The 19,680-nt window shown below is 40.6% G+C and overlaps 1 pseudogene; it reads left to right on the top strand.

The window, feature by feature from the left end:
• The first annotated feature begins 766 nt into the window (after positions 1 to 766).
• Positions 767 to 1,441, top strand: LOC102849059 (annotated as a pseudogene).
• The last annotated feature ends 18,239 nt before the right edge of the window (positions 1,442 to 19,680 follow it).

Below are 19,680 nucleotides of genomic sequence, written 5' to 3'. Positions count from 1 at the left end.
CTTCATGTGTTCACCATCTGAATGTCTTCTTCGGTGAAATATATGTTCATATTCTGTGCCTATTTTTCAACTGGGTAATTTACCTTTATTTTGTTGTGGTGCTTGAGTATTTTATAAATTCTAGATATAAGTCCCTTGTCTGACATGTCATTACCAAACATTTTTTTCCCAATCTCTGGCTTTCCTTTTTACCCTATTGGAGAAGGTTTTGGATGTGCATAGGGCTTTGATTCTTAGAAGATCCCTTTCATCTATTTTATTCTCTCCTGGTTGTAGATTTTCTAGGATGCTTGGAAGACTTATGTTGTGGATTAGGACTTTTAGAGTTCTTCCAAGCTTCTCTTTAACGAAGTTTATAGTTCTTGGTGTTTTTGTTCATCTTTGATGTGCTAAGTGCCCTTCTTTTATTATTTATGTTCTTTTTCCATAATCTTTTACATAGATTTTCCCCCACTACTTTCCTTAATTGCCATTGTGTCTTGTACAATTATTCTCTTTTACATTATCTTTTATAAAATTAATCACCATTGGCAATGGTGGACGAGATGAGGCAGGGGAACACGCCCAACATAGGCAGGCCCAGAACCCCAGGATGCTCCAAGGTCCCCAGCAGGCCGCCCCTGGCCACCCTGTGCACCCTTTGCCAGGCCTCGCAGAGGTGCTGGAGTGAGCCCCAAGCTTCCCTTAGGTTCCCACTGGTTCTCTCCGGTCTTGAGGCAGGTGCACACCTTGATGAAGGCCACAGTCCTGATGTGGATACCCTTCTTCTTAGAATATTCTAGATAGCAGCAAGATTGTCACTGAAGAGTGCCAGAAAGAGCTAACGGTGATGCTTCTCCACTATTACCCAACTAAGACTGACCCACATCAACCATCAAAGAGAAGCTGCCTCATATGGTTGAATAGGTACCTCACCTGGTTGACTGGTGGACCAAAGTTCATTATCTCTTGTGTCAGCAGAAAATCCAGAAGTTTCAGATCTCCCAGCTGGTGAGAGAGGCCAGCGCTTAAGGAGGGATACAAGATTTTCTTCCATCACAAGATTCCCCTTTTTATCTTTTCATCTTTTTTTGCCGGCATCCTGGAACAGATCATCCAACAGATGAAGGTTTTCCACTTCAATATCCATACTGTGTCTAACTACATGGATTTTTTACAAAAATGGTTACCTGCTAGGATTCAAGGGCCAGCTCATTCACACATACTACAAGAACAGCTCCATGAGAACTCCAGTTACTTCCAGCAGTTTCAGAGCAAAACCAGTGTCCTCCTGTTTGGGGACTCCATTGGGGACCTCACGGTGGCTGATGGTGTTCCAGAAGTGGAGAACAGTCTCAAGATTGCCTTTCTTAATAATAAGGTGCAGGAGCAGTGAGAACGGTACATGGACGTGTATGGCATTGTCTACTCCAGGACATCCTGCACCAGGGGGACCAGCTAGAGATGCAGTTCTGAGCACAGGTCTGGGCTGACCCTGGGCTCTGAGGAGGGAGCACATTCCCAGAGCATTGATCCTGCAGGTGTGGTCCAAGAAAACTCAGGGTCCCCCCCTTCTTTTCCCCCAGCACCTTCCGTTGTGTTCATGGACCTGAAGGGAGGACCTGCCAGGTGAGAGAGCAGCCAGAGGTGTTCCAGGTGAACCGGGAACTTGCAGGATGTTAATGCTCCAGGAGATCGTCCAGTTTAGGCATTTAGAAAAACAAAAACAAACAAAAAAAGCTACTACAGCAACCAAACACCTTTTTTAACAGATCTAAATAAAAATTGGGATAAATAAACTAAGTGCCATTGGGACTAGGCCCACCACTCCCTGTCTTTTCAGGTCTCTGTTGGATCTTTCCCATTTCCTTTATCCCCTCCCTACACCTACCAAATTATGCAACCTTGTGATTTCCCCTCTATCTACCCTCACCCCTCTAACTCCCAATCCTTCCCCTCTTGGACACCTATACATGTTTTACTAGTTTTCCTTCTAATTTTACAATGGTCTTATGCAGTATTTGTCCTTATGAGATTGAGTTAGTTCACTCAGAATAATGCTCTCCAGTCTCTTCCAAGCTGTGTAGTATTTTTCAAATAATTGCTCCTGAGTGCTGTGTAGTATTCCATTATGTAAATGTACCACAATTTCTCAGTCCATTCAGTTGTGGTTGTACATTTAGGCTGTTTCCATGTTCTTGTGACGATGAACAACATTGCCATGAACATTGGTGTACAAATCACTACAATGAGATACCATCTCATCCCAGGAGCAGTGGCAAAGTTTAGCAGGACAGCAAATAAGAAATGTTGGAGAGGATGTGGAGAAATGGGAAATCTCTTATACTGTTGATAGGATTGTAAAATGGTGCAACCACTCTGAAAGGCAGTTTGGTGTTTCCTCAAAAAGTTGAATATAAGGGAGCTCTGATGGCCTAGTGGCAAAAAGCTGCACTGCAATCCCAAAGGTGTGCAGTTCTAATCCACAAGATTCTTCACTGGAGAAGGAGGGTCAACTTCCTCCTGTGCTGGTTGGATCTAATTCGATGGTATACAACAAGAAAAAATAAACTAAATTTTTAAAAAACTATACATAGAAACTCCATATGACAGAGCTATTCCACTACTAGAAATATACCCCAAGGGAACTGTTGTTGTTATGTTGTTGTTATTATTATGTTGTTATTGTTATGTTGTAACTCATAGTGACCCTATGTACAACAGCTCTGAACTCTGCTCTGTCCTGAGCCAACCTCATTGTCTCTGACACATCTACACCCATTACCCCAGTCACTGAATGAGTCTATCTCATCGAGGTTCTTCCTCTCTTGCACTGTCCCTCCACCCTCCCAAACATGATGTACCTCTCCAAGGACTGGTCCCTCCTTACAACATGCCCAAAGTATGTCAGCCTAAGCTTCTGAACTGAGACTAATAAAGATTTTTATATCTGAGAGTGGGTACTGCCATAACAAATTTTAAAGCATAGGCTATGATGTGGAGCAGGAGCTCTGGTAAACTGCTAGGTAAAGAGTACACCATTAGGGGAGCTCTGGTGGCCTAGTGGCAAGGAGCTGCAACTACAATTCCAGAGGCGCACAGTTCGAATCCACCAGATGCTCTGCCGGGGAAGGAGGGACAATCTCCTCCTGTACCAGTCAGATCTGATTTGACGGTACACGCACACACACAAAAAAATAAATAAAAAAAAAAGAGTACACCATTAACCCAAAGGACATCAGTTCAAATCCATCCGCTGCTCCACACGCAAAACTTGGACAATATCAGAGATAGTGAAGGTGGCACATGAGAGGATAAAATTCAATTCTGTTGTTCATAGGATTGCCATGAGTCATGGTTCACATAATGACACCTAACCACAACTGCTGAAAATGTTTTGATGGGTGATTTCTTTTAAAGTTAAGTACACATTTAACCAAATGACTCAGCAATCCCATTTTTAGGTATTTATTCTCTAATAAATGGAAAAGTATGGTAACACAAAAATCTGTACACAAACATTTACAGAACATTCTTCATAATGACCAGAAACTGGGAATAGCCTAGTTTGCCAAAGGGTAAGTAAATAAACGGTGAGACAGCCACACAATTAAACTACTCAACAATAAAAAGAACAAGCTATTGAAACACACAACTTGGATGAGTCTCAAAGATATTAAACTACCACAAGGTAAAGGTAAATAATCCAATTGAAAAATGGACACAGGATATGAACAAACGCTTCACCAAAGAAGACATTCAGATGGCCAACAAGTACATGAAGAAATGTTCAAAATCCCTAACTCTAAAAGAGATGCAAATCAAAACAACTATGAGATATCATCTCACCCCAGTAAGAATAGCAAAATTTAACAGAACAGCAAACAACAAATGCTGGTGAGGTTGCGGAGAAACTGGAACACTTATTTACTGTTGGTGGGAGTGTAAAATTGTGCAACCACTGTGGAAAATGGTGTGGCACTTTCTTAAAAAGTTGCAAATAGAAATACCATTTGACCCAGCAATTCCAATACTGGGAATATACCCTAAAGAGACCATAACCGACATCCAAGCAAATATATGCACACCCATGTTCATCATGGCTTTGTTCACAATAGCAAGGAGTTGGAAACAATCCAGGTGTCCATCAACAAACAAATGCATAGAGAAGCTCTGGTATGTTCACACAGTGGAATACTATGCTGCATTGAAAAACAAGGAACTCATGAAATATTATTCAAAATGGGTGACACTGGAGGACATTATGCTGAGTGAAATATCTCAGTCACAAAAGGATAAATATTGCATAGGCCACTGTTGTAGAATGAGACTGACATTAGAGTTGGGGTAAGAATCAGAAAAACTGGATAAATTATGTATACTGCATTGAAATATTGAGGGAGAGAACAATTTAAAAGCAATTCATGATAGGGTATTATGGTTATCACAAGAATTCAGAATTAAGGTTGCATAGTGGAGTGTACTTGGGGGTACTCGGGGCAGTGGGAAGGGTGTGGGGGGATTGTATACCAATGAAAGAATTTTTCTTTTACTTTTCAAAGAGAAGAGCGAACTGGGGCAGGGGAGGGGTGGGCAGGGAGAAAAGTGCAACAATGAATGAATGGAAATCCAAAATCTCTGTAAATGTTCAATAAAATAGAATTTAAAAAAATATATTAGGCTAAGTGACAGTACCCAATTTCAAAGGTTATATACCGCCTATTTCCATTTATATGACATTTTGGAAATGCAAGGATATCTAAACCGAAAATGGATCCATGATCATAAGGCGTTAGGGGCCAGAGGAGGATCCCAATACAAAGAGTATTGCGATTGTTCTAGATCCTGACTTGCAGGGATGGCTCTAAGAATCTAGGTATTTGTAATACCTCAGATGGTAAGGAGTTGCACTGACAATCCAAAAGCATGTGGTTCAAATCCACCAACTGTTCCCTGGGATAAAGATGTGCAACCTCCTCTCATGTAATTTACTGCCTCTGACAACCTACTGGAGTGTCAGCTATGAATTAATTCCAACTCAGCTGTACATAACAACAACTACATATGACCTTACACAAAAAGGACTTTTACTTTATATAAAAATAATTCTTGAAAAAAATTATTAAAAACGTTTAAGATGAATTGTTGTTGTTGTTGTTGTTATGTGCCATCAAGTTGCTTGCAACTCATAGTGACTCTATGTACAACAGCTCTGAAACCTGCTCTATCCTATGTCAACCTTATTGTCTCTAATACACCTACCCTCATTACCCCAGTCACTGAATTAATCCATCTCATTGAGGGTCTTCCTCTCTTGTGCTGTCCCTCAACCCTTCCAAGCACAGTGTCCCTTTCCAAGCACTGGCCTCTCCTTGCAATATGCCCAAAGCATGTCACACAAAGCCTCAAAATCCTTGCCTCCAAGGAGCAGACTGGTTCCACCCTCTCCGGGACGAACTTGTTTGTTCTCCTGGCAGTCCATGGTATAGTCAATACTCTTCTCCAGCAACACAGTAAAAAGGCATCAATTCTCTTTCTATCATCCCCCGTCATCGTTCAGCTTTCTGATGCATAGCAAGTAATTGCGAAGACTATAGCCTGGATCAGGCGCATCTTGGTCTCCAGACTGACATTGTTGCTCTTCAATACTCTGGAGAGGTCCCTGAGTCCCTGACAGCAGACTTTCCCAATGCAATTCATCTTTTTATTTCCTAGCCACTGGTACCAAGAGTGTTGATTGTGCAGTTAAGCAAACTAAAGCTGTTAACAAAAGGATTGACTCTTTTCATCACACTTATTCAATCTATAAGCTACACTTATTCAATCTATAAGCTGAGCAAATACTCCAAGAAGTTGGCCTATATGCAAATAGCTCCAGAAGTTGATCTAGTGCAGAAGAATGCAACAGAAGGGCGAGATCAAGACTCATTAACAACTTGTAATATGCAGATGGTACAACAAAGAAGATGCAGGTGAAAGTGAAAAGAATTAGAAGTATTTGTTGACTGATGAAGATCAAAGGCAACAGCCTTCACCATTCTGCATCTCTCAGTCACTTCTTGAGCCTGGACCTGAAATCATCCCCCTAACTCACTTTTTCAGCCAAGTCATAGACGACCACAAAACGATCAAATACATCCAGGAGCAAGGCCACTAGAACAACCAACCACAGGAGATCAAAGTAAAGTTCAGACACTCCTGCTCTTGCTCGTCAGCACATGAAAGGGCTGCATATTGCAGCATATCTGCCCACTGCAATAAGTCCTTTTGAGGACTATGGGGCAGCCGACCCAAGGCATGATCAGGTTTTGGGGTCCGCTTATATGCATGTGACTTGGAACTGACTTGATGGCACCTGATAACAACACTAACATAAAGCCTGGTGGTGTCGGACAGCACTGTCACAGAAAGCTTCGGTGATCTCCTTCCTTCCTTTACATTTAAACCCAAGAAAACCCGACTGAGCAGCTCTAAATGAAAACAGGGTCAGGATTGTTTTTCATTTTCTTCAAAGCTCGTTTCCTCAGTTTTCCTGGAGGCCAAAGGCCAGACATTGATACAATGCCACGTTGTTTGCTGTCAAAGCCTTCAAATTCTAAAGGATTAAAAATTAGACTAGGGTGAGGGAATGCATAAGAAAATATTAGACAAATCCAAATTGAGGTCTGGACAATTTCCAAAACAGCCAGTTTATACACTTCAAGGTCAACAAGACAAAAGCTGAGAAACTGTTCCAGATTAAAGAAGCGCAGACACATGACAACTAAATAATACTAATAATAATCCTGGATTAGCTCCTGAGCTGAGGAAAAGAGCCTTGCTACACAAGTTATTACAGGGACTCTTAATGAAAATTTAATGTAAACTGTGGATATAACAATAGTGTTGAATCAGTGTTAAATACTCTGGTTCAATAACTGTACTATAGTTACATAAGAGAATATTCCATTATATTTAGGGGAGCTCTGGTGGCCTAGTGGTAAGGAGCTGCAACTACAATCCCAGAGGCACACGGTTCAAATCCACCAGATGCTCTGCCGAGGAAGGAGGGACAATCTCCTCCTGTACCAGTCAGATCTGATTTGACGGTACACTCACACAAAAATAATAATAATAATAATAAAAGATAATATTCCATTATATTTCTAGTTTATTGATGGTGTTTTCCCACGAAAACATTAATTTTAATGTAGTATTTATGATCCTTTCCCTTATTGTCAAGTATTGACTTATAGTTAGAAAGTATAATCTACCAGCATCTAAAGCCATAAAGAGGATGAGAATCCAGGTTGGCACACAGCTGATTTCTAAGACGTGATGTGCAGACTTACCCCCACCAGTCAGCATTTTCACCATTTCTGACCGCAGCCACCTCATCCCCATCCTCATGGCTCTACTTTTCTACTAGGTTTGAGAATTCATTGCAAAAACCACATAAAATACACAGACATACACACTATTTCAACTTATTAATAAAGTAACAGGCTGTAGGACTGTGATGTGTTGGAAACAATTTGACAGCAGGGGGTTTAGGTTTAACAAGACTCAATTTGGGATCAGGGTCAACTTGGAAGTAACAGGACACAACTCAGGAGATAGAATAGTTCTTTCATCAGGAGATAGTTCAGCCAAGACGCTTTCATCTTCTTCTAGGGAATGTCTATAAACCGTCTATGGCCTGCAGGCAGGTGGCCCTTCTTTGGCCCCACCAGCAGACAGGTCCTTCTCTGTGCCTCTGTCCTGCTCCAACAAGGTGTGAATCCTCGGTGCCTCACTCCACCAATAAGACTCTTGCCCAGAGGTTTTCTATTTCTCTCAATCTGTGAGCCAGCAAACCCACTGAGGCTGCCTCATTCAGATCTCCTGGTTCCCACTACTCGAACTGCTGCCACCATTTCTCTACCATTGGGTTCCCCTGTGGCTGCCACCATTTCTCATTTCATGCCGCCTTCAGTGTTACAATTCTTTCTCTCCTCACTGTGTCTAGGAGATTCCCAGCTGAGTGTCAGGACAGAGAGAAGAAAGAATCACAGGTTAGAGATTCCTGTCTCACATAGGAAGATAGTGGCTTATTTTCAGCCTAAATCCTGTAAATTCACCAAAATAGTTTGCATCTAAGACACTATCTCTACAATAATACCTACTACTAATAACTAAGCACTTACTTTATGCCAGCCAGTGCTAAACATTTCACATAGATTCACTCCTATTATCCTTATGATAACCCTTAAGGGTGGGTTCTATTGCAGAGGAGAATGCTGAGACCCAGAGAAGTCACTCACTTCCCCAAGGTCACACAGTCGAGAAGAGGTGGTGCTAAAATCCAAAGCCAAGTTCAAGTCTTTGCTTTTCCGCATCCTTCTGGGTGTTGATCCAAGGCCAATGATTAACAATAGCAATCATTTACAGAGCACTTATTAGACATCTGTTTCTGGCCAAGATGGTGCAACACAAACACGTTTTCTCCTGAATCACTTCAATTACAATATTTAACAAACTCTGTGAAACTATAGTCTTCACTCATTAGACCACAGACATCACAGGAGCTTAAGGGAAGAGAAACAAAAAGCACATCCTCTATAATAGTCTCAACTTATTGCCTGTAGACAGCTTCTAAGCTGCACAGCAAGGAGGTAGAACCCAGGTAAAGCCCAAAAGTCTCCCTGAGATGAATGAACAGAGTTGAAGAGTCCAGGAGGCTGGAGTTCTGAGAAGTTCTGAGACGTCTACCGTAATGGAGAGAGCTGCAAATGCTGACAGCTCCCGAGCTCCACAGAAGGCTCTGCCTCTGGTGAAGCTGAGACTGGTCAGCATGTGTGTGCAAGGAACTATCTGAAAAGTAAGAAGAACCACTCAAAAAAAACAAGGAACAATTCTCAAAGCTCACTGGATGGGAATAACTCCTGCTTCTCCAGAAGATCTGAAGACATGCATGAGGAGTTGAATAGAGCAGTCACAAGTGTGTTGTCTCAGTTACCATCATCATCTCATCTCACTGCTATAAATTTCTCAAGAGGAAATCGCTTATCTTTCTCTGATGGAGCCACTGGTGGATTTGAACCACTAGAAAGGTGCCACCCTTCAGTCAACAGCACAACTCCCTATCCACTAGGACACCAGAGCTCTCACTGTCTCAGTTGTTGTTGTTGTTGTGTACAACTGAGTCATAACTGGCTCACAGCTTCCCCTCCAGAAGGTTTTCAGAGGCAGTAAATTGTATCAGAGAATATTACCCATCTTTTTCTCACAGAGCTGCTTCTGGATTCACACCATGTGCCTTTAGTTTGGCAGAACAATTCTTTACTATTAAGCCACAAGAGCTCTCTCATTGTCTCAGTAATTATCCAAAACTATTCCTGGAACAAAATTTAAAAGCAAGCCTTAGGAAGATCAAATGTTTCCAGATAACTTAACTGTATCTCATAATAGGGTTGAAGACTGCATATGCAAATACAAATAAATGCTGGTGAGTGTATGGAAAGATTAGAATTCTTATACACTGATGGTGAGATTGTAGAATGGTGCCACCACTGTGGAGAACAGTGTGGCACTTCCTTTAAAAGTTGGAAATGAAAAGGAAAGGGGAAAGGTCTGGTGTGAAAAACAATGTACATGAACTTTATGAACTTTGTATGTAAACCAGTATAAAATAAAATTTAAAAGAAAAATGGGGGGAAAGATGAAAATAGAAATACCACTGGCTCCAGCAATCCCACTGTGAGGTATACCTGTTAAAGAAATAAAAGTCTAACATGAAACAGATGCACACTCATGTTCACTGCAGTATTAGTTGTAAGTGCCTAGAATGGATAAAGAAACTATGCAACATACACACAATACAATGCATATAATGCCAAAGAATAATGAAGAATTTACATAAACCTCATGACTGGCATACACTACACTGAGTGGAAATAAGTTAGTCACGAAAAAAAAACCCAACTATTTTTTTTCCTTCTTTTTTTAATTTTATTTTAATAATTTTAATGAACATTTACAGAGACTTTGGATTTCCATTCAATGTTGCACTTTTCTCCCTGCTCAGCCCTCCCCCCCACCCCCCGCCGAAAGCTCACTATTTTATGAATCCACTAATATAGGATGCTTTGGTGGCCTACTGGCAAGGAGCTGTACTGCCAACTCAAAGGCACAAGGTTCAAATTCACCAGCTTGTCGTAGACAAAAGATGGGTAATCGGCTTCTGTTCACTTTATTGCCTCTGCAACTCAATTGGACAGAAAGGTTTACACACAGAAGAAAGATTTTTTCATAGTTGTTATTGTTGTTAAATGCTGTCAAGTATGATGCATAGCGACCCTATGAACAACAAATCTGAACCCTGTCCTATTTTGTGCCATCTTCATCATCTCTGACACACTTGAGCCCATTGCTTCCGTCACTGTGTCAATCCATCTCATCAGGGGTCTTTTTCTCTTTCACTGACCCTCCACTTTTCTAAGCATGATGTCCTTCTCCAAGAAACAACCTCACTTATAAACATACCCAAAATATGTGATATGAAGCTTTGTCATCTTTGCCTCCAAGGAGCACTCTGGCTGCACTTTTTCCAAGACATATCTGTTTGTTTCTTTGGCTGTCCAAGGGGAATATGAGGAAAGGAAAATCAGTAACCAGATGAAAAACACATATTAAGTTGTATAAAGGAAAAGGCAATACAGTAATCAGCACAATATCACTTAGGAAAGGGAAGGAACTTTCAAAAAAATACTACGTAACTTGAAGAGTCTGGAGGGAATTCTCCTAAGTGAACTAACTCAGTTTCATATGGGCAAACACTGCATAAGACTATTATTGTAAAAATGGAAGGATTTTTAAAAAGGAAGGATAATCAATAAAATATGCATGGGGGTCCAAGGCAGGAAGAGGTAGGTGCAGAGTCAAGAGGGGAGGAAACTTGCACAAATTGATGGGTGGAGGGAAGGAAGCAAAGGAAATGGGAAAGATCGGCCGGGATCTGAAAAATATGGAGTAATGGTGGGCATAATCCAATGGTGATTAATTTTATAAAACACAATGTATCAGTAGCGTGGCTTCAGCAGCCATGGATCTGTTCCAATCAATTAAACTAGCTTGACCACGTGGGACCCCTTAAGCTCAAGCAAAAAGGAGGGCCAGGACATCTCAAGGCAGGTGAGAAGCCACTTTCAGAAGGGAACAACATGCTTCCTGCTTTATCATTAAGGTACTTTGGGGGAAAAACAGCTGTCAGGCTCTCAGCCCTGTATGCCTCGGGCCAAAAAGGGAGCACATATACATAGGTGAGTCACAAAACATTATCATTTTCCTGGTAATTTTATAATTACAACAGCTTAATATATACTAAGAAAAGACTCACATAATGTCAAAAAAGTAGCAATTCACCTCAGCCATCATGAACAACAAAATAACTCTACTCCTAAAAAAAGCAGACCCCAGATAAAAAGAATCATAAGAAATATGTTAATGCAGATTTATTTTATCAGAAAAAGATACAAATGTGGGGGGGGGACATTAAAAGTCAACAAGCAAGCAAATACCTCAGAGACAACAGTCTAGAAGAAACATATTGATGAGGAGCAACTTGAACAGCTATGGAGGAAGATACAAAATATGGAAGAAATAATTGAATGAATAGATAAAGAGGTACAAGAAGTTAAAAATTCATCACAAGGCAGAGAGAGTACAGCCAACACAGTACTGGAAATAACAGAAAAGCATGAAAATGCAATCAAGAATATTAAGACTTAAATGACATATGAGTCCAACACACTGGTAGGACAAAAAGTAGAACTGAAGAGCTGGAACAGAGGCTCAATGAAGACAAAAGCCTCATTAGAAAACTTGTTGTTGTTGTTGTTATGTGCCGTCGAGTTGTTTGCGACTCATAGCGACCCTATGTACAACAGCCCTAAACCCTGCTCTATCCTGTGCCAATCGCACTGCCTCTGACACACCCATCCCGAGTGCCCCAGTCACTGAATCAATCCACCTCATAGAGGGTCTTCCCCTCCTGCGCTGTCCCTCCACTCTACCCAGCATGATGTCCCTCTCTAAAGACCTGTCTCTCCTTACAACATGTCCAAAGTATGTCAGATGAAGCCCCAGAATCCTTGCCTCCAAGGAGCAGCCTGGGTTAATCCTCTCTACGATGAATCTGTTTGTTTTCTTGGCAGTCCATGGTACATTTAGTACTCTTCTCCAGCACCACAGCTCAAAGGCGTCCATTCTCCTTCTGTCCTCCCTAGTCATTGTCCAACTCTCTGATGCATAACAAGTGATTGCAAAAACCATGGCCTGTATCAGGCGGACCTTAGTCTCCAGAGAAACACTGTTGCTCTTGAGTATTTTGGAGAGGTCCCTAACCGCAGACTTTCCCATTGAAAATCAGAGATGAGACATAAAGAAAATGAAGAAAACATTAGAATGATGTGGGGTGGCATCAAACAGAGTAATATACATATCGTTTCAAATTCCAAAACAAGGTAGTGGCAGGGAAATCACAGACAAGATTGTGGAAGAAATAGAAGAAAACTTCCCAGGTATTTTGAAGAACCGGGAAATCCACATTCAAGCACAGAGAAAACGAAATAGACTAGACCCAAAAAGAAAAACATCAGAACATACAGTCAAAATCTCAAAATTAAAAGCTAAGGCGCAATTCCAAGATTGCGGCAGTGGACAAAGCAGTGTGAGGAGCTGGAGGAGCAGCAAGCTGCATAAAAACGAGCCACTAGAGAAACCATCAACACACACAGGCACTGACGCAACGCAATGTGGACAGTAGGAATTTGAGTCAGAACTTTTTTTTCTTTTTTTTTTTTCAGGAGCATGTTTATTGTGTTTGAGATGATACATCAGGTGCTCTCTGAGCTACAAAGGGTAAAAGGAAATCCTCTCATTACAAACTGACAAAGGTCAAAGGTAAAACATTTTCACAACAGCATGTACCACATACTCAGAAATAGATCTGGGTTTAATACAAATGACATAATTTCCTAGTCATCCACAGCTACTTTTATAACTTCATACAGATAATGAATTAGGCTAAAATGCACTATAATATTTGGTAGACTTCAGGACCAGTATCCTTAGTACAACACAAAATACATTTTGATATCCCAAAGAAGCAAGACTTGCAAGTAGGCGTTTTAAACATAACTAATCTACAGCTACAAAGTTCTACTCTTGATAGCATTTACCTTTTTAGGGACTCTCCCAGTCTCCAAAGGTTAAAAGCAGAGAGTAGAATCAGTATAACATATGCACAGAAGTCTGTATTGTAAAGACTATAAAGATCTGCAGCACAGTGCAAAGATGCCTTCTGCTCCTTCACACTGCATACAAATGAAGTGAATTATGTGGCGTATCTCTTGGTCCACTGTCTGGCTATCCTGTCATGTTCAGAACTTTTATTAAAATAATTAGTTTGGGAGCTAAAGGAGCACTGAGCCACACTGTGGGGCCCAGCTGAAGCCAGAAGCCGCCAGCCAAGCTGCTGTGGGACCCATCTGCCAGGAAAAAGAAGGTTAGCAGGGAAATTGTCTGAGTTCTCTTTAGTCCCAATAAGAGTGAGTGGGTCTGCTGGAATTTGACTGAGTTTTCTTCTGCCCCCACAGACCTCCCAGGATCGGGTGGGCCAGTAAGAATTTAACTGAGTTCTTTTGGGTCCCGCTGACTGCCCAGGAACAGGCAGGCTGGTGGGAATTTAACTGAGTTTTCTTGGGCACCACCAACTGCCTGGGAGAATGCCCAGGAGTGAGCAGGCCAGTGGGAATCTGATTGAGCTTTTGCGGACACCACAGACCGTCCAGAAGTGAGTGGATCAGTGGGACTTTGACTGAGTTTTCTTGCATCCCACTGGACCCAGCCAGAGCCCCGCCGGGAAAGGGGTCACTGGGCAAGGGCACCTGGGTAAGGGCTGCTGTGAAGTGACCACTGAGTGAGAGTTCCTGAGTGGGAGACTGACAACTGGAATTTGAGTAAAGATCCCCACTCGTGAGCACACCCAAACAGCTGAAATCTGAGTGAGGTCCCTGCAAGTGGCTGGCCCACCCCTGTGGTTGACCTGCCACCCTCATGCCTGACCTGCCTCCAATTTGGTTCCACACTGTTTCCTACATGTCCAGTCAATCAACTTGCCTTTAATCTGGAGCACCTTGATCTGACTTAGCTACAAGAGGCTGTTCTCGCAGGCCATGAACTGAACTTTCCCTTGAGTTAGGAGTTCAGAGAAAAACACAGGTTGGGTAGCTGCACAACTGATTTCTACAGCAATGTCTTCAGATCAAGAACTATCAATGTCTCGAAGAAAGCAAGTTATCACACACATAACACAAAGCACAAAGCAAGATGTCATTCCCAAAAGTGACACAGTAATCAATGGATTTCCAGAAGCCAGAAAGTCTGATGGAACTTTCTGACACAGAATTTGAAAGAACAATGATTAAATATTTTCAATGGATGAAAGACAAACTTGAAGAATTGCAGGACACTGCAAGCAAAAACCAGAAGGAGTTTAAAAAAAAAATCCAAAACAATGCAGATAAAACAAATGAGGCATTAGTGGCACTGGAAAAACCAAGAAACCATGATACAAAATATGGAGTCCAATGTTTCAGATGCTGTCAATATGATGAAGGGACACATAAGCAGAGTTGAAGAGATGGAATGCAGAACCAGTGAAATAAAAGATAGGATTGTCACCACTGATCTGCTAGAGCAAAAAGTAAAATCAAAAAGGAAGGAAAAAGAAGAAAACCTAAGAATAATGTGGGACACCATCAAGAGAAATAACATGCACATCATTGGAATCCCAGAACAGGAAGAAGCAACTAAAGGTACTGAAAAAGTTGTGGAAGAATTATCAGAGGAAAACTTCTCAGGCATAATGAAGAATGAAAGAATATCTATCTATTCAAGAAGCTGAGAGAACATGATATAGAATAGACACTGAAGCATATCATAGTCTAATTTGCCAGAACCAAAGAGAAGGGAGAGCAGATAAGAATAAATGCTGATTTCTCATCAGAAACCATGTGAGCAAGAAGACAGTGGAATGACATATATCAAATATTCAAAGAACACAACTGTCAACCAAGAATTCTGTACCCAGCAAAATTATCCATCAAATATGAAGGAGAGATCAAGATACTCCCAGAAATAAAGAACCTAAGGGAGTTGTTAAAAACAAGACCAGCATTGCAGGAAACACTGAGAGATTCCTTCTTACAGAAGTGCCACAGAAAGCAGGATGGACTAAAGTAACTACCAACAACACCAAAAAGAACTCAACAAAATGATAGCAATAAAACCCTGCCTTTCAATAATCACACTAAATGTGAATGGTTTAAATGCACTACTGAAGAGAAGAAGAGTAGGAGATTGAATAAAAAACCAAAATCTATCAATATGCTGTCTACAGAGACACACATGAAAAATGAAGATAAAGACTGAAAATAAAAGGATGGGAAAAAATATGCCAAACAAATGGCAACCAGAAAAAAGCAGGAGTAGTGATATTAATCTCCAATAAAATAAATTTCAATGCAATAACCATCACAATGGACAAGGAAGGTCACTACATAATGATTAAAAGGTCAATAGAACAAGAGGACATAACAATAATAAATATCTATGCACCAAATGAAAGGCCTGCAAAATATATAAAACAAACATTAACAAAATTGAAAAAGGAAATAGACAACATTACTATAGTAGTTGAAGACTTCAATACACCCCTCTCAAGAAATGATAGAACTGCCAGAAAAAAAACTCAAGGTGTTCAAGAATAAAACCACACAATAAATCAACTCAACCTCATAGACATTTATAGGCTAATGGACAAAAAACCCAAAAACAAACCAACCACAGTATATCTTCTTCCCCAATATGCATGGAACATTCTCCAGAATAGATCACCACATTTTAGATCAAAAGGCAAGCATCAATACATTCAAAAACATAGAAATAATGCAAAGCATTTTCTCAGTGTTACATAATTAGAAAATAATAACAAGAGGGTAAAGGAGAAAAAAACATACATTTGGAAGCTAAACAACACCTTGCTTGAACATAAGTGGGTACTAGAAGAAATAAAACATAACATTAAAAAGTTTCTTGAATCAAATGACAATGAAAACACCACTTACCAAAACCTCAGGGAAACAGCCAAAGCAGTAATCAAAGGTCCATTTATGTTGTTGTTGTTGTTGTTATGTGCCATCGAGTTGCTTGCAACTCATAGCGACCCTATGTACAACAGCCCTAAACTCTGCTCTGTCCTGTGCCAATCGCACTGTCTCTGACACTCCCATCCCGATTATCCCAGTCACTGAATCAATCCACCTCATAGAGGGCCTTCCTCGCCTGCGCTGTCCCTCCACTCTCCCAAGCATGATATCCTTCTCCAAGGACAGGTCTCTCCTCACAACATGTCCAAAATATGTTAGACGGAGCCTCAGAATCCTTGCCTCCAAGGAGCCACCCAGTTTAGCCGTTTCCAGGATGAAACTGTTTGTTTTCCTAGCAGTCCATGGTATTCTCAATACTCTTCTCCAGCACCACAGCTCAAAGGCATCAATTCTCCTTCTATCCTCCTTGGTCATTGTCCAACTCTATAGCAATAAGCAAACACATTCAAAGGCAGGAAAAAAAATGACCATTGACTCTCTAGTCCATCATCTTCAACAAATTGAAAAAGAACAGCAAGAAAACCCGAGCCTGTCTAAAAAAACCTGAAATTACAAAAATTAGAACAGAAATAAATGAAATAGAAAACTGAAAAACAATTGAAACCATCAACAAAACTAGGAGTTGGAGTTCCCCAGTGGTCCCGTGTATCTGTCTCTTGCTTTAACAGTGTTTGGATGGAACAGACCCAGTGACTCCCCACTTCCAGGCTTCAACTACCCTCCAATTTCATTTCCAGGCATAACCCCAGGACCATCCTAGCCATCTCCTATTTTTGGGACTAGCTAACACCGTTTTTTTGTTAGCCCCAAAACCCTGACTATGAGTTCTCAGATCCATCAAAATTATTCTGCCAAAGCGGAGGCTGGCGACAACCATCTGGTCAACCCGCACATGCAGATCTCTTACACCTACCTCTCTCTGGGTTTTTATTTTGACCATGATGATGTGTCCTTGGAAGGTGTGGGACACTTCTTCTGTGAGCTGGCAAAGAAAGTGCAAGGTTGCCAAGCTGCTCTTGAAGCTGCAAAACCAGCGCAGCAACTATGTCCTCTTCCAGGATATCCAGAAGCCATCCTAGGATGAGTGGTGTAAAATGCTGGATGCCATGAAAGTAAGTGCTGGTCTTGGAGAAGAACCTAAACCAAGCCCTTCTGGATCTGCACGCCATGGGTTCTGCCCACACTGTCCATCTCTATGACTTTCTGGAGAACCACTTCCTGGATGAGGAAGTGAAATTGCTGCAGAAGATAAGTAGCCATCTGAACAAGAGTAGAAGACTGGGGGGCCTCCAGGCTGGGCCGGGCGAGTACCTCTTTGAGTGTCTCACCCTCAAGCACAACTAGAGGCCTGGGGGACCTGCAGGGGGATCTCTGAATTCCCCTATCTGCAGCAAGCTTCTCTTTCCCACTCTGGTGTAGAATCTTATCCACCCAGAAGCCCCTCACCCAAGCCTTGGACCAAATGAAACAATAAAGCTTTTTGCAACAGCTAAAAAATAAATAATTTTAAGAACCAAATACAAAACTAGGAGTTGGTTCTTTGAAAAAGGTCAATAAAGTTAACAAACTACTAGCAAAACTAGCAAAGGTAAAGAAGGAAAAGATACAAATAATCCAAATAAAAGGTGAAATGGGAAACATCACAACAGAACCAACTAAAATAAAAAGGCTAACTTTGGAATATTATGAAAAACTACACTCAAAGAAATAAGAAAACCTAGTGGAAATGGAAAAATATTTAGAAATTCACAACCTACCTAAACTGATACCAACTGAAATTGAACACCTGAATAGACGCATTACAAAAGAAAAAATTGAAAAGGTAATAAAACAACTTTCAGCCAAAAAAATCCCTGGACTAGATGGTGTTACAAGTTAATTTTATCCAGCATTCAAAGAAGATCTGTCACCAATTCTACATAAACTATTTCAGAAAATAGAAAATGATGGAATTCTCTCAGACTCATATGAAGCAAACATATCCTTGATACCAAAACCAGGTAAAGACGCCACCAAAACAGAAAACTATAGGCCAATATCTCTCATGAACATTGATGCAAAAATCGTGAATAAAATCTTGACCAATAGAATCCAACAATACATAAAAAAATAATTCACCATGATCAAGTGGGATTCATAATAGGTATGCAAGGAGGTCTCGCTCCGGTCTCCCTCAAGTCTTACTGCTCACTGTGGGAAGCACTCTCTCTTTTATCCTAGTCCCAGAACTGTTGATGATATGCAAGACTATATGCCTGTAGTTACAGTAGCTTGAGACCAAAGGCAGGGGGCTAGAAAAGCCAACTTTTAAGCTAACACTATAGGAGTATTCTAGCTATCCTTATCCGGTACATATGTATTTGTCCTTTTGACAGTTCATTGTATATTCAATATTCTTTGCTAACATCAAAACTCAAAGATATCAATTTTCTTTTGTTTACTTTATTCACTGTCCAACACTTATATTCATACAGGCAAATGAAAATGTCATGGCTTGGAGAGTTACATCTAAGTCTTTAAAGTGACATCCTTGCTTTTTATTATTTTAGAAAGGCCCTTTGTAGCAGATTAGCTCGTTGCAATTTGACTTCTTTTTTTCTGTGTATGTACCGTCAAATCGGATCTGACTGGTACAGGAGAAGATTGACCCTCCTTCTCCAGCAGTGAATCTGGTGGATTTGAACCGCATACCTCTGGGATTGTAGTGCAGCTTATTGCTACTAGGCCACCAGAGCTCCCTGCAATTTGACTTCTTAACTACTGCTTCCATGAGTGTTGATTGTGGATTGTGATCAAAAGGAATCTCTGACAAATTCAATCTTTCTCCATTTATCATGATGTTGTTTAATGGTCCTGATGTGAGGATTTTTGTTTTATGTTGAAATATAAACATACTGAAAACCATTCTGTAAGAAAGTCATATCAACTACATATCTGTGATGAGTCTTTCTCCAATCCTGATGTTAACACTAAAAAAAAACAAGCACCACAACCCAAACACAATGTATGGGAATGATTATATAAAACATGTCAATGAAGGAAAGTTTGAAATCCAATATGTACATGAGCAAAATACAATGTATATTAATAATTATATGCATACCAATTATAAAAGGGAGGAGACACATGAGAAATTACAAGTTTGCACAACAAAAAATAAGAAAGGGAAGATAGATGCACAAAAGACACATATTTCAGGGACAGACGTCATGTCAAACCACATTGTTGAGGGTCTTCTTCTCTTTCTGTGATCTTCCACATTTCCCAGCACAATGTCTTTTTCAAAAGACTAGCCTTCCACCACCACCACCCCACAACATGTCCAAAGTATGTGAGGTGAAGTTCCATATACAAGTTTAACATGAAGGGGCAAGAAAGAAAGGAGGAATACAGATGGTGAACTAAGAAATTGAATAGAGTGCTGTTACACTGAAGGAATTGCAACTAATGTCACAAAACAAATTCTGTGTCAATTGTTGAATAGAAAATTAGTTTGTTCTATCAATTTTTG

The sequence above is a fragment of the Elephantulus edwardii genome, unplaced genomic scaffold (assembly GCF_000299155.1).
Source record: "Elephantulus edwardii isolate Elephantulus edwardi_28Jun2011 unplaced genomic scaffold, EleEdw1.0 scaffold00302, whole genome shotgun sequence".
In the NCBI taxonomy this organism is placed as follows: domain Eukaryota; kingdom Metazoa; phylum Chordata; class Mammalia; order Macroscelidea; family Macroscelididae; genus Elephantulus; species Elephantulus edwardii.
This window is presented reverse-complemented; position numbering and strand designations above follow the sequence as displayed.